Source organism: Monodelphis domestica, chromosome 5 (assembly GCF_027887165.1).
Source record: "Monodelphis domestica isolate mMonDom1 chromosome 5, mMonDom1.pri, whole genome shotgun sequence".
NCBI classification, from domain to species: Eukaryota; Metazoa; Chordata; class Mammalia; order Didelphimorphia; family Didelphidae; genus Monodelphis; species Monodelphis domestica.
In genome coordinates, this window is record NC_077231.1 from 102,643,419 (window position 1) to 102,659,818 (window position 16,400).

At 43.6% G+C, this 16,400-nt stretch overlaps 1 protein-coding gene across 6 annotated transcripts in view; it reads left to right on the top strand.

Annotated features, from left to right (window-relative positions):
- The window catches only part of MGAT3 (beta-1,4-mannosyl-glycoprotein 4-beta-N-acetylglucosaminyltransferase), an 89,246-nt gene that overhangs the window by 19,731 nt on the left and 53,115 nt on the right, over positions 1-16,400 (top strand). For 4 of the 6 annotated variants that reach the window (XM_056798966.1, XM_056798964.1, XM_007503165.3 and 1 more), the window contains 2 exons: positions 5,815-5,976; positions 11,074-11,214. The gene's annotated coding sequence lies outside the window, so the exon portion shown is untranslated. The remainder of the gene's footprint in view (positions 1-5,814; positions 5,977-11,073; positions 11,215-16,400) is intronic. The other 2 variants (XM_056798965.1, XM_056798967.1) reach the window with 1 other exon arrangement.

The window sequence follows — 16,400 nt, forward strand, 5'->3', positions numbered from 1 at the left end:
GGGTTATGATCTCCCTCTTGAATCTGACACCTCTGTCTTATACTGTTATATTTGGTTGATGTATTGGTTGTTTTTTTCTCCTTTTTTCTGTTAGAAGAATACCTCCCTGGGGAATTTGTAAGATATATTTGGAAATTAAGAAGATAAGGGGTAGCTAGGTGGTTCAGAGGATATAACACCAGACCTTGAGACCTGAGGTCTTAGGTTCAAATTTGGCCTCAGACCCTTCCTAACTGTGAGACCCTGGGCAAGTCACTTGACTCCCATTGCCTATCCCTTGCTGCTCTTCTGCCTTGGAACCAATACATAGTATTGATTCTGAGACAGAAAGTTAGGGTTTGTCTTTTTTTCTTTTTTTAAAGAAATCAAGTAGATATAGAAGCAAAAGATAATCATTTAAAATAATTTTAAGTGGGGAAAAAAAACACTGGAAATTAGGCTGGGGATTCATTTGATTTATTCATTGTCCTTATTTGAAGGGAGAAAAGAAAAATGACCTCTATAGAGAATCAACAGAAATGAAGAGAAGTCATGTGATTTGCATGAGGTCATGCTTGTTATTGTTGAGTATTTTCAGTCATGTCTATATCTTTGTGACCCCATTTGAGGTTTTCTTAGCAAAAGATCCTGGAATAGTTTGCTATTTCTTTCTCCAGTTCATTTTACAGATAAGGAAACTGAGGTAACTAGGGTAAAATGACTTGCCCAAAGTCACATAGCTAATAAATCTCTGAGGCTGGTCTTGAACCCAGGAAGATGAGTCTTTAAGATTTCAAGACCAGGGGGCAGCTGGGTAGCTCAGTGGATTGAGAGCCAGGCCTAGAGACAGGAGGTCCTGGATTCAAATCTGGCCTCAGACACTTCCCAGCTGTGTGACCCTGGGCAAGTCACTTGCCCCCCATTGCCTAGCCCTTACCACTCTTCTGCCTTGGAGCCAATACACAGTATTAACTCCAAGACGGAAGATAAGGGTTTTAAAAAAAGGATTCCAAGACCAGCACTCTATCCACTGTACCACTTAGCTACCCTGCAGTGGATGTAGCTGAAGACTAAGCAAGGACTCCTTGGGCCTCATTTTTCATCTCTGAAATAGGCTTTGCCTGCAGTCCAGGACTAATTCAAGGGAACACTTGAGATAAAAGATATAAGGTCCTTTTGTGAGTGAGACCAACACTCAGGGCTAAGTTGATAAAGGTTTAACTGTCAGGTCCTCCCTCAGCCTCTCTAGGCTCTCCAGGCCTTCTATGTGAGAGAAATTTAATCTGCATTATTAATATCTTGTCTTTCTTTAAGAAAAAATTAATATTATTTACATTTTTAAAACCTTTGCCTTCCATCTTACAATCAATACTGTGTATTGGTTCCAAGGCAGAAGGGATAGGCAATGGGACTTGCCCAGGTTCACACAGCTAGGAAGTATCTGAGGGTAGATTTGAACCCAGGAACTCCCATCTCTAGGAGTGGCCCTCATTTCACTGAGCCACTTAGTGGCCTCCTATTAAGAAGTTTCATTTCCTGGTATTTTAGCTTCTCCCCCCTACCCCCCTTCCACACCAGAGAATTTGACAAACAGATATGTATATAGAAATTGTCTTTCAGGTTTCCATGTTTTCAGTTCATTCTCTGGAGGTGAACATTTACAAGCTATTCTTCAAATATTAAATCTGTAGCTATATATAATGTTCTTAGTTCTTTTCGGTTCACTCTTCATTATTGCATGTTGTTCTTTTTCAAGTTTTTAAAAAATTAATCTGCTTGGCATTTCTTATGACAATAATATTCCATCATAATTATATACCACAATTTTTTAACTGTTCCTTAACTGATGGACATCCCCTTGACTTCCAGTTCTAGAAGTGTTTTAGAACACATAGATTTTTTCCCTTTTCCCCTGATCTCCTTAGGAAATAGACCCAGCAATGATATTTGTGAATCTAAGTTTTATAGCTACTTGGGCATATTTCCAAATTGCTCTCCAAAGTGGTTGGATCAGTTCTACCAATAGTGTATTAGTGTCCCTACTTTTCCATGTCTCTCCATCACTTTCTTCAAGCTGTCAATCAATAAAACTAAAAATCAAGTTCTGATGTTCAGGTTTGCTCATTCTGAGGAATCAATGCTCACTGTATCTACTCAGCTCTCAGACCCATACAAGCTGATTCCCGATTACCCCTGCCCACACCTGATCAAGGATGTGTTTTGTCAATGTTGAGGGCTATCTGCCAACCCATCTCAGCCAGAGCCTTGACTAGGGATTATGGGATTTCCGATGTTCCTTGTTCCTCCCCTTTCCTGGTCAGGCTTTCAGGTGAACATTTAAGATAAAAGACTAAGAAAACTAAGCCAAGACAGAAAGAAGAGATTGCCTGTCAGAGATGAAACAGTCTGGTCCTGAGGAAGAAATTAAGGTCCAGGTAAGCGAGATGACAACAATCAATGGCACAGCTAGGAATGGAATCCAGGAATTACAGAATGGCTGAGTTTGAGAATTGACCAGGAAGGCAGCAAACATCCATCCCAACCCATTCCTAAAAGGAATCCCCTCAGTAATATGCAGGATTAATGATCATTGAGCCTCTGCCTAAAGATCTCCAAGAAGGTTTTTCTATTTCTGTCTCCTAATAGAGATCTGGAAAACCCTTTCTCCAGCTTCAGTATTCTAGAGAAATAGGGAGGGCTTCTGAGAAGGGAGAAGAGGACGATTATGAGTTTGGGCAACTTCTTTTGTGTCTTCCCACTTTCCTTCTCTATGGAATTAGGAGGTTGGATTAAATAGCTTCTGAGACCTCTTTCAGTTTTAGGTCTATAATCTGATGATGCTAAGTCATCTAGCTTCCCTGGGCCTCAGTTTCCCCATCTATAAAATGAGAGTTGAACTAGACGGCCTCTAAGGTACCTTCTAGCTTCTTCTATGGCCTGAACTGAGCTGATAGTCCCAGATGAGCAGAAACTGCATCCATCTTATTTTATTTTCAGCTTTTGGTGGCTATGTGAGGGAGGAGTAGAATTCAGGGTCCCAACTTTACAGATTTAGAGTTGTGGAGGATGGCCTCTGGGCCAACTCATCTACCCCTCAGAAGAGGAAGGCAATGTAGCCCAGGGAATAACTTGGACCACTTCCTCGAGTCTGAGATGGAAGTCAAACTTATTCTGTTATCAGTCAGCTCTTTCCAGGGTGCCCCAGTGACAAGAAGATCAGTGTGTGCTGGAATAATCAGGAAGACCTCACAGAGGGGTGGGACCTGAACAAGGACTTGAAAGATGGGTCTAAAGCCTAAACATTCTGTGTGGTTAATAATCCTCCCTGATACAGCATGATTGATGGTATTGCATTCATGTAGTACCTATTCCAGGAACTCCTCTGAATGGCTATCACAGGACATGCTATACCATTTTCCTTCCCCCCTCCAGACCTTGGACTTATGAAGTTGGTTGTTTGAACCCTTCTTGTGAGACTTTCCATTTATCTCTGTTGAACTGCATTTGATTTAGGTTAGCTCATTCATCAAACCAATTGAGAAGTTTTTAGACCCTGATTGTCCTCTGCCTCCAAATTGATATTAAGCCATCACTGGCTATGCTTGAATCCGGCTCCTCATCCAGGCCTAACGGCACTCAATTGGACTGGGTTTCCCTAGCTTTTTGAAATAATAGCATGAAAAATCTTGGCTGGCGCCAAGCTAAAATCAAGAAAAACTACGCTTTTGAAAGCATCCTATGACCCATTTTACTGATGCCTTAAAAAAATCAGTGATTCTAAGACCCCTTCCCCATTCTTCTTAGTGTCCCTTCCCTTTCTCTCTCCTTTCTTCTTTCTGGCTTTCCCTAATGATGGAATGACAGTTCAGTGAAACCAAGCCATAGGGATAATCCCCACATTTGTCTGGCACTGTCGCCATCATTTCTTACCGTAGAGCAGTGTTCCAATTTGATGTCAGCACAGAAAGAGCTGCTTCTCTAAGGATATTAGTCCATATGGCTCCTCTCCTCTCACCTGTGATCTATGGATCTAGTAGTCGTATTACTGAGTCAGAGGACATACAGTTTAACAAATCTTTGTAATGCTTTCGTTTCATTTCATTTATTTATTTTAAACCTTGACCTTCTGTCGTAGAATCAGTTCAGAGACAGAAGAGTGGTAAGGATGAAGCAATTGGAGTTAAGTGACTTGCTCAGGGTCACAAGCTAGGAAGTGTTTGAGGCCAGATTTGATCACAGGACCTCTCATTTCCAGGCCTGGCACTGTGCTACCTAGCTGCCCTTGGTTTATTCATTTTCATTTTTTTTTAACTCTCACCTTCCATCTTAGAATCAATACTGTATATTGGTTGCAAGGCAGAAGAGTGGTAAGGGCTAGGCAATGGGGGACAAGTGACTTGCCCAGGGTCACACAGCTAGGAAGTGTCTGAGGTCAGATTTGACTCCAGGGCCTGCCTTCTCTGGGTCTGGCTCTTAAATCATTGAGCTACCCAGCTGCCTCTGACTCATTTTTAAAGAGAAGGAGACGGAGGTCCAGAACTGAGCTGAAAGGAAACATGGACACAATTTATCTTAAACCTTACACTTCACAGAGGAGGAAACCAGGGTCAGGGGAAGCTTTGGTATCCAAATTCTAGTGCTGGAAGGAATGAATGTCAGACACCATCTTTATTTTATAGAGGAGATAAATATGATCGAGGGAAGCCTAAGGTCAAAGGTGGGATTTGAACTTGGTTTCTCTGACTTACTTCTTCTACTCTATTAGTAAAGTATCTAGCACAGTGCCTGGGTTACAGTAGGCACTAAATAAATGCTTAATCAACTCCCTTCCCCCATCTACACTGGATGGAGCCTAATTGAAGTGGTAGAGGGGCACCATGGTTGTGTCTGGATAGGAGAGAAGATAGGACATGCATGGGAGACTGAGGAGTATGAGCTCTGTCTGCAAATGTTTGGGGAATTCTGTGCTCTGGAAGCGTGATCAGATCTGTTCTGTTTGGCCCACTGAGGCTCAGGGCAAAGAAAAACTTCCTTAGAGTTTGAGTTCCCCCAAAGCTGACTGGGCTACCTAGGAGACAGTGAACTTACCTTCACCAGAGGTCTAGTGAAGGCTCATGGGACCTTATGGAGCTCTGGACCTATATACTATGAATAGCTCTAGTGCTTCCTTTGATACCTTTTGGAAATGTTGCTCTAGAGGATATCAGGCTAGGTACCGGTGAGACTCCTTCCAAGCCTAGAATTCTCTGGACCATTCAACCCAACTCTTTCATTTTTCAGAGGAGGAAAATGAGGCACAGAGAGGGGCAATGACACAGCCAACGTCCCAAGAGCTGAAAATGCAACCTTAATCCCCAGCCTGTTTCATTGCCCCTTGATGGATGTCACAGTGGCATGGGGGACTTCCATGCAGGTACAGGTTGGCACCAATGGCCTCTGGAGCCATTTACAGCCTGGAATTTCTCAGATGCAGGAATCTTTCCTTCGGTTCACCAGTCTTGGCACCATCTCTGCTGTGGAGGCAGAAGGCCAGGGTCAGAGCCTTTGTTCCCTGCTCAGCTGCCCAACCCTGGAATTTGTGGGAAAATTCCCTCCCATAAGTCCACCTACAAGGCTGGCTCCATGCTAAAGGGCCCTCTGGGCTCTGTATTTATTTCCATTTTTCTTTTTTGGTCCAAGGGAAAAAAAAGCCCTACAGATGTCTTCCTTCCCAGGCATTTACTTGCCTCTCAGTCTATCCAGATGAAGGCTAGGGACGCCCGCCTCATACAGCCTGTGTGTCTGCACGTGAATAGAGGCAAGGGAAGAAATTCCAAAGTTCATATTTTCCTGCAGATGGGCGCTACCTCCTTCCCAGCCCTTGTCTCCACCTCCACCTCAGCCTTGGCCGGGAATGGAAGGTCTGAAAACAGGAGGACGCCACAATTTGGCTCAGCTCTGACTGCCCGGCTGGTGGTCACTGTGGGGGAGTGGAGGTTGCTATGATATGCTTTGCTGGTGAGTCAGTATTAGTGTGCTTGCTTTGCCCAACTTTGCGTGTGTGTGTGTGTGTGTGTGTGTGTGTGTGTGTGTGTGTGTGTGTGGGTGGGTGGGTGTGTGTGTGTAAAACACGGAATCATGGTGGGGAGTGGGATGGAGATGGCGATGAAGAATATGGAGGCACATGCAGAGGGCTCCAGAGTGGTCATTAGGAAGCCTGAATTCTAGCTGGCTTCCATCTCTAACTCCCCCAGTCATTTTCTTCTCTAGGACTCAGTTTCTCTTTCTGTAAAAAACCCCAACTCTGATATTCGAAAAGCTTTCTAAAATCTCTGCCAGCGATTGGGAGGACAGTGTACACAATAAGAGCAATAGTGTGAGATGACTATCCGTGAACATTTGACTACTCTGAGCCATGCACTGACCTGGGACGATCCTGAAAAACGAATGACAGGGAACGCTCTCCACCTCCAGAGTTGTCCTTCCCATCAGTGTATTTACGGTCTTATTTGGAGGTTTGCTTATGTCTGAGTGTGCTCTTACAGCGATGGTCGCCATGGATGTGTGTTTTGCATGACAATAAAAATAATTTTTAAAAGTCTCTGCCAGCCAGGGCATTCCCTGCTTGACGCTCCCTTTGAGCTCTGACAGCACATGTTCCAAGCTCCCTCTGGGCTCTGATGTTCCATGTTTTAAGGTCCCTGCAAGCTCGTTTATAATGTTTATCATGGACAATGAACTTCTCAGAAAAAAAAAAGCCTCACTGGTCTGTGTAAACAGGAATTGTAGATGGGCTCATGCACATATTTGTAGATTGGTGGGTCTAGGCGTGTCCAAATAATTCCAGAAATGTGTGTATTCATCATATGTGATAAAGTTATGACTAGGCAACAGATTATAGCTGGAAATACTGGCACTTAGCAAGGCAGGGTTGCCCTACCGACTCCCTGGGGGACCATGGGAACGTTATTTCCCCTTCCAGAGTCCTCGTTTCCATATGTATAAACTGGAACCCCTAATCCGGTGACAGTGTTGATGGGAATGTTGTTGTTACTTCTGTGCCCAGACCTGCAGGAGGCTCAAAGGAGGGGAATGAAATTCCTCCCGGAGTCGTCTCCTTTCTAGGGGCGCAGCCTTAGTGGGGCAGAGGACACATAGTCTGATAGCTATCGGCAAATAACTGAGAGTTTCCTGGACTAGAAGGTGAGGGAACCAGCTTATCCAGGCCCAGTAGATCAGAGGGCATTTGCATGGGGTATATTTAGGACAGGAAGGAAATCAGCTGGGTTGGGATGACAGGCAGCAGGAGAGTTTGACCAAAAGGATGGAGGCGGGACATCTCAGACAAATCAAGTCAGCTAGCATTTGCTGTGTGCCAGACCTTGTGCTAAGTGCAGGAATATAAAGGTGAAAGACAACGAATTCAAGCAGAGTGAAGGGGAGAACACTTGGGCACAGGCAGGATGTGTCTAAGATGCTGCCACTGTAACCTCCTGGAACCAATGGTCCTAAGTTCCCCAGAGTCAGCAGCATCTTGGCCCAACGCCTGACCCCTTTCTCCTACCTCTCCCACTCCTCACAGTGGGGGAGGTGGGGGCAGAGGGTTGGTTGTTTAAAAAACATTATTTCTCCCCCCCATCCTTAGATCTATGGTCCTCAGTCAAGTAGAGGCCAATCCAGACAACGTTCCCTTTTATACTTTGCCACTTAGCAGAGTATCAAAGTTGTCCAAAAAAAAAGATAGATACATGTTGGTAGGGCTGTGGTGAAATAGGCATTCTAGTGCTTGGTGGGTAAGACTGTGCCTGGTGCAGTGTGCTAATATCAATCAAACAAGATGCATGTGTCATTCATTCTATAAGGCAGCTATGTAAGGGCTCAGGGATAGAGTGATGATTGACTTAAAAGCCAGGAAGACTTGAGTTCTAATCCAGTCTCAGATATGTCTTAGTTGTGTGAGCCTGGATTAGACCCTGCCTTAGACTTATCCATAACAGGAAGATAATAACGGTACATACTTCTCAATGATGTTGGGAGGCTCAAATGAGATATTTGTAAACCTTAGGTGCTATTTAGCTGTTTTTAATTAGTATTATTAGGTACTGGGGATATCAAACCAATGAATGATACCTTCTTAGCTCTCAAGAAACATATAAATAAATGCCAAGCTGATATAAATACAAGAGAACTTAATGAGATGAAGGTGGGGCCCAGGAAAGGCTTCATGTAGAAGGTGAGGCTGGAGCTCAGCTTTCCAAGAGGTAGATATGAAGAGAGAGGGCATTCCAGGCTTAGGGGATAGGCTCTGCAAATGCATGGAGATGGAAGGGGGAAATCAAGGCCAATTAGACTGGGGAAAACTCTGCATGAATGAAATGATGTATAATAATAATGGCAGAAAGAGAAGTTGAAATCTAGGGAAAGAAGATGCTAAATGAAGGTGTTTGATTTCGATCCTTGAGGCAAGAGGGAACCCCCAGATCTTCTAGAGCTGGAGAATGCAGTGGTTAGAACTGGGCTTTAGGAAGGGAGATTGAGCCCTTGTGGAGAGGACTGATTAGAGAGGGAAGAGGATGGAAGCAGGGAGCTTAAGCAAGAAGCAATTTGAGTCACAAGATTGCTGAGTGCATTTATTGGCATAGTTGTATTGCTAAGATGTAGTCCTAAAAACAGAAAGGGAGAGGAGAACCTCTCAGTGCTAAGAGTCCCAAAGCTATTCCATCTGTAATAGCAAAACCTGGAATAGTCCAATAATTGGAGGATGCCTGGACCCATTATTAGACATTAAGGTAATAAGAGTGTAAGCTGCAGAGCTGCTCCCAATCTCCTTGGTAGATGGAACCTCCATTTCTGCTCCTGACACTCTTAAAATCACAGGTGAGGTTTCCCCCCCAAAGGTTTGGTTTTGTCCAAACCTGTGATCTCATCACCCATGACCTTATGACAAGATCATAGTGCTGTAAATTTAGTACTGAAAGGGCTCTCTGTGGCCTTTTAGTCCAGCCTCTTCATTTTACAGATGGGGAAACTGAGGTCTAGAGAAGAGTAATTTGCCCAAGGTCATGCATTTAATATGATAGTAAAAATTTTTTTAAAAATCTGTTTTGTTTAACTTAGTCTTTCTTGGATGCTTCTACTCTGGACTCATCCCTGTTCCTCACCTAACATTCTCTTATCTTTCATCCTTCCTTTTTCTAACTCTTCTTTCTATACCCAGAAATTTCTATGCCACACTTTTATACCACTGGGGCCTTGAAAGCCAATCCATAAGGCATTGCTACCTGTAATTCATCATGGAGGAGAACCCCATCATTCTGAGCCTAAGAGAGAACCTGCCTCTTTTGATGTAAAACACATGTTCTTGTTTGCATCCTCAAACTGCCCAAGTGTAGAGGTGAGGAAGGACCCATTGTGGGGTCCAGAGAAGCTTTGGGGTCACCAGGACCCAGTCATTGCTGAGGTCCCTTCCTCCTGCTCCTGTAGCCTGAAGACTCTCCTACCAAAGTCCTGGAGGCTCCTTTCCAATGACTAAGACTTTTGTTCTTGCCCCTCTTCTTCCATACTTCCATTCCTGGGTTTCTCTTGTTAGGGTTGAGGTACAAGCCTGACCATGTCATCCCCCTACTCAGAACATTCCAGTGGCTTTCTATGTCCTCCAGGATCAACTATAAAATGAAGACATTTGGCTGGCTCAGTGGATTGAGAGCCAGGCATAGAGATGAGAGGTCCTGGGTTCCAATTTGAACTCAGAAACTGCCTAGCTGTGTGACCCTGGGCAAGTCACTTAACCTTTATTGCCTAGCCCTTACCACTCTTCTGCCTTGGAACCAATAGATAATATTGAGACTAAGATAGAAGGTAAGAGTTTAAAAAATAACTATAAAATATAAAACTGTTAAAACCCTTCCTCATGATTCCAGTCTACCTTCCCAGGTTTGTCGCACATATTCACTCTATTCCAGCCAAGCTGGCCTTCTCACTTTTCCCCACATCCAATATTCCATCCAAGCTTTTGCAGAGCCTCCCCGATTCCCAGAACACTTTCCCTTCTCACTTTGGCCCTTGGCACCCTTGGCTTCATTTAAGGCTCAGCTCCAGAGCACCCCCTTCTATATGAGACTTTCTCTCATTTCTGCCCATTTCTGCCCACCCCCCATGTCCTGAAATTAATTTGTAATTACTTTAAAAGTTTACTTCTCTGTTGTTTCCCTTGAGAGTATGTAGGCTTTGAGGTCTGGGGCCATTTCACTTCTGTCTCTGGAGTCCCTAACACAATGCCTGGAACATAGTGTTGTTGTTTGGTTCTCTCTAACTCTTCATGACCCCATTCAGGGTTTTCTTGGAAAAGATACTAGAGCGGTTTGCCATTTACTTCTCCAACTCATTCTACAGATGAGGAAAGTGAGACAGACAGAGTTAAGTGACTTACCCAGGGTCACACAGCTAGTAAGTGTCTGAAGCCAGATTCAAACTCGTGAACATGAATTTTCTTGACCCTAGGACCAACACTGTATCTACTACACCACCTTGCTGCCCTCTTGACCACAATGGGTGCCTAATAAATGCTTGTTGCTTACTTCCCTTGTCTGAGATCAAACATGCCTAATAAAAGCCAGTTACTTTAAACATTCTGGATTCATGCATTGCCAGAGTCTTCTGTGAAAACCTCCTTTGGCCCCAAGATGACTGGAAGGCCCAGATAGCCAGGGGAAGAGTCAGGTTTTAAGGGGAAGGGGGGGCAGTCAGTCCCCCTACTCTGTTCTGCTTTCAAATGTTGCCATGCTGTCTCTCTAAAAGCTCAGAAAGTTCAAAGACTTGGGCTGGAGGCACTCACTCCCTGAGCTTCAGCTTCCTCATTTCCTCAGTCCTTGAAACATGAAGACTCAGTCTCTGAGGCCCCCCAGCTCGAGATCTATGATCCTTTGGGTTCCAGCTTAACCCCTCATAAGCTATGTGACTTTAGAGCAAGCAACTGAATCTTTCTTATGACCCTTAGTCTCCTCATCTGTAAAATGGAGACATTTGGCTAATTGTTCTCCAAGGTTCCTCCCACAGCTCTTTCTGTCTTAATGGAACTTAAGTACTAACTGGGCTTTTTTTGGTCATCTATTCCAGCCTCTTCACTTCATTGGTCAGGAAGCTGAAGAGAGGAGAGTTCAGAGACTTCTCCAAGTTACACCAAAGTGCAAAGCAGCCTAGGGAAGAGAAATCAGGTCTCTGAAGTCCAATGTTCCTGGTCCCATTCAAGCTGATGTAGTAAGTACTATAGTTAGAAGGTCCTTGGAAAGAGTCATTCAATAATTTGCATACAATTTACATACACCCACAGAAGTCTTTAGTCTATTCTTAGGCAATTTTCCAAGATAGAAACATTATTTTTGCTCCTCCTAGAGGCAATATCTCTAGATCTCCCCTCCCCCATATTTCTGAATTATAAAGAATAGGAGGATGATAGAGACCCGAAGAGGACCTCTAGGGAGGCACTCTTAGAGGGAAGTGTGTGGCCAGAAGCTGAAGGGAAAAGAAAGGACACAGGTTTGCTAGCAGGGCACCTTAGACTATTTTCTTGGTTAGGGACAATGAAAGCATCTTGGAAAAAAGGTGAAGAGGCACTTTCCTGGAGAACACTTAGAATCCGGACATCAGGGCTAGTGGGTCATTTCCCTTCCGTTCAGTTTCTCCATCTCAAAATAGCTAGCTAGTCTCTGAAAGGAATCCTGACAAGCTTAGAGCAATCTCCTGAACTTGCTATTAAGGGGAAAGTGATCAGGAAACATTTATCAATGTGTCAGAATTGTGTTAAGAACTTTGATTACCAAGAAAAAGCAAAACTAGTTCTTGTGCTCAAGGAGTTTACATTCCAATGGGAGAAATAGTATGAATGTAAAGTCCTTTGCTTGGCTCTATAAGGGTTAAAAATTAAGGTTGGACTAAATAGAAGAGAAATGCTGTCACTAAAATTAGTATATCTCAAGTCAAATGACTTTTTAGCAGTATTTATTTATAAAATAGAGGGAAAGAGGGAAAGTAGAGAAATGAGAGAGAGGGTAGAGAGAGGTATCTCACTAGATAATTACTCTGGCCTGGTTTAAAACAGGCAGGGCTTGTTAACCCTTCACTGGAGGACCAAAAGTCAGAGTTTTTGGTGGTGAATAAAGTAAGGGTTGCAGCCATGAGGCCTCCTCTAAGACAGGGAGCCTCTCCAGAAGCTAGTCTTTCTAGGAGTCAGGAAAGGAGTCAGCCTTTTCACTTACCATGTGGTAGTCCAAAGAGAAGATCTTACCAGAAGCAGTCAGAGTCCCAAACTGGAGCTCCTCCAAGGCCAAGTTTGAAGGAGAGAGAACTGGTCCCAGGAAGTTGCAACTACTTTTAAAGATTATTCTTTGTGTCACTTCCTGTGCCTTCCTTCCACTTTACTTGGACCAATCGCAGTTTTAGAATTTTCTTAGGACCGCCCAGGGGACAGTCAGTCCTTTCTGAGTTATGTACCTCCACTCACTTAAGGAAATGTGGGGGTGTATATACTTCTGGTGATTAAATCTAAAAGTGGGTAGGAGTGAGTTAATCCCATCTTCACAGTTCAAAAATTCAATGGCAAAAGTTCAATGAGGAAAGGTTGGCTTAGATTGGATTAAAAAAAAAAAGGATTTGAGCTTTGTCCAGAATTCTTAGCTCCATATAAGTCAATAATGTAAAAAAGCTAATTAGATCTTAGACCATCTTAAGAGATCTGAGTTCAAATACCTACTTTAATGTTTAACTTTTAGTTAATTTGTCATTGAATTCCTTGGGTCTCTGTTTTCATCAACTGCAAAATGTAGGAGTTGGACTCAGGTGCCCCTGAGTATCCTTCCAAATTGAAATGAATAACCTCATGTCCCTGGATTTTGATAGTGTAGTAAAACCAAGGAAATCACTCAAATTCTCCAGTCTCAGTTTCCTCACCTGAACAATGGGACAACAACTAAAGGGGCTGGTCTAGATGATTTCAAAGGTATCTTCCAATTCTGAATCCATGATCTTATGTTTTGTGTCTTTTGTCAATATGGGAGCAACTTAGCATAATGGATAGAAAATTGGAAGTGGATTCAAGAAGAACTAGGTTCAGGTTCTGCCTTCAGGTGAACAAATCTACAAATCCTTTTTATTGTTTTTCAGTTGTGTGAGTCATATTTGACTTTTCATGACCTTTTTTAGGGTTTTCTTGGCAAAGATATTGGAGTAGCTTGCCATGTCCTTCTCCAATTCATTTTATAGACTAGAAAACTGAGACAAACCAAGTTAAGTGACCTGCCCAAGGTCACACAGCTAGTAAGTATCTGAAGCTGGATTCTGAAGATGAGTCTTCTTGACCCCAGGCCTAGCACTCTAATCACTGTGCCACCTAGCTAGCACATAGTAGGTGCTTTAATAAATGCTTGACTGATTGCCTGGAATTTGACTCTTGGTGTTCAAGGATCAGATTGGAAGCTGGTCTTCCTGACTCTAGGTCCATCACTCTCTCTAGGAAAGCATCTCTGTCCTTCACTGATAATGGGAACCTTCAAGGGAATGGTTTTCATTCAAGCAGTAAGTTATTCTAAAGAAGGTCATGTGATCCTAGACCCAGAGTCCCAAGGAATCTCAGAAACCATGACATCTCTTTTCTTCCTTTTACAGAAGGGGAAACTGAGGCCAAGGAGGGGCAGTGACTTGCCTATATTCACACAGGTGGTAAAGAGCAAAGCTGGAATTTGAACCCAGCCCAGGCAAACCCAGATTCCAGGCTTCTTTCCCTCCCCTCTGTGCCTCCCCCAATGGCTGACAGTCATCTTATTCACCTCAAATAAAGACCCAAATGGAGTACAAAGCTGAGAAAAGCAGGTTTTTGTGCAGCTGGAGGGCTTTGGATCAGGCAGTGAAAGGACTTAGGGCAGGGAGGGTAGGAGTGATGGTCAAACCCAGAACAGGGGAATGTACTTGTTCTGTGACTAATGCTCTGTGCAGCTCAGGCATGAGAGAGAGGGAGGGAGAGCAAGCTTCAGGGACCACTTCAGGGGCAGACAGGTTCCCAGGCACAGCCATTGTTCTGAAGCCAAACAAGTTTTCAGGTAGATAAGGGCCTTGGAGGGCAGTAAAATGAGACCCAGCAGCTTCTCTAATCTTGTATCTGTCTGCCAAACTTTGCTTCCTTTTGTCATCCCACCAGCCCTGGCCCCCTCCTCTTTGGCTGGGATTGGGGCAGGGAGGCGGGGGACAACCACCCACTGAGGAAGTCTTTCCTTCCAAGAGGATCCCCCTGAATACAGGTATGGAAGTTCCACTGGTTTGTCCCCCAAGTGAGGAGAAATGACCAAGTAATAAAAGACAGGTGGGGGCTAGAAAAGAGAAGGAGGGACACTGAGAAAGGGAAAAGGAGTCAGTTAACAAACCCTGATTAAATACTCTAATCTGGGGATAGCTAGGTGGCTCAATAGATAGTCCCAGGCCTGGATTCAGGAGGATCTGGGTTCAAATTTGACTTCAAAAATGTCCTAGCTCTGTGACCCTGGGCAAGTCACTTAACCCTATTTGTCTAGCCCTTGCCCTTCTGTCTTAGAATTGTTATTAGGACATAAAGTAAGGGTTAAAAGAAATGCCATAGGGGGAATGTAGCTATATATTTGGGCATAAATAGGTGGCTCCGTGGATAGAGTCAGACCTGGAGACTGGAGGCTCAAATCTGGCCTCAGACACTTCCTAACTGTGTGACCCTGGGTAAATCACTTAACCCTCATTGCCTAGACCTTACCACTCTTCTGTCTTGGAATCAGTTCACAATATTGGTTATAAGAGGGAAGATAAGGGTTAAAAAATACTATATGCCAGGTATTGAAGGGGAAAGACAAAAATGAAAATAGTCCTTGTCTGTTAGAAACTCTGTGACTCAGTTTCTTCAACTGTAAAGTAGACATCCATTTTATAATTTTATTTTATCAAATGAGGTAACATATGTAAGGTGTTTTGCAAACCTTAAAGTTCTACATAAATGTTATTATTATTAAGATGTAAATTAGGGGATGGGGCCACATGGATTCTGAGGACCTCTGTGACAATGATTCCAGGGTCCTTTGCAGCTAAGCCTTTATTTTTCTTGGGAGAATTATTGTTTATATTCATATTTTCAAAAAGAGGCAGTTGTAGCATCCCGGAGAGAACTCTGGACCTGTAGACTGGAACACCTGGGTTCAAGATTTATGATCTTCCATTCTGTGGAGGAAATAATTTGTATACCTAAAATATAATTCAGGGGAGAGAAATGAGGGACCCTAGATTTTGTGGCTGGAAAGGAACTTAGAAGGCATCTCAATCAACCTTTCATTTTCAAAATAAACTAAAGCCCAGAGAGGCAAACCTCCCAAGGTAATAAGCAGTAGGGTCAGGATTTGAATCCAGGGCTTTTGACTCCATTTCTAGGACTTTCCATTATATTTGGCTGCCTTTTAAGGAAGGAAAGAAGCAGAAAAGAAAGAAAGAGAAGCAGAAAGAAGAATTAATCAATCAATGAACCAACCACCTTAAAAAAAAAAAAAGCTTATCTTCTGTCTTAGACTGAATACTGTCTCTTGGTTCCAAGGTAGAAGAGTAGTAAGGACTAGGCAATGAGAGTTAAGTGACTTGCCCAGAGTCACACAGCTAGGAAGTGCCTGAAGCCAGATTTGAATGGGAGATCTCCCATCTCTGGGTCTGGTTCACAATCCACTGAGCTACCTAGCTGCCCCCTACCACCCACCATTTTTAAAGTGTCTACTATGAACTTAGGAAAAAAGAATGTAAGAATCCTGAGGGTAGTATCCCTAGCACTTGGAACCTAGTAGGTACTTAATAAATACTAATTAAATTGAACTAAATTTAATGGAGGATGGAGAAGGAGCAAGAAGAGAGTGGGGTAGGTAAGATAAGGGAAAGAAGAGAGGGGCAAGGAAGTAGCTGGGCCAAAGGAGAGAGAAATGGAATGAGCAACAGGCAAGTTAAGGAAAATATGCTTCCCCCCCTCCCCCTTTTTCTGGCTGGCTTCATGAGTAAGACAGATGGGAATATAAGAGGGAGCCTTATTTGAGGGAAAGGACCCCAAGGACCAGAGTTCAAATCTCACCTTTGACACTTACTAGCTGGGTGGCCTGGCACAAATCGCTAAACTCTCTGCCTTAGTTTCCTCATCTTTAAAATGAACACGTTGGACTAGATGGCCTCTGAGGGCCCCTCAGGCTCTAAGTCATGCCATAATCCCATGAACCTATGTAGGCAGGAAAAGACTAGGTAGAGCTCTGGCTCTGGTTGAAGTTCAGCCACCTTGTGACCTTGGGTCAGTCATTTCCCTTCCCTAGACAAATATCTGTCAAATAAATAGATAAGGGTGGGAAGATGGGGAGGAGAGAGGCCATCAGTTACCCAGCCTGAGCCTTTGCTGAGACATGCTAGGA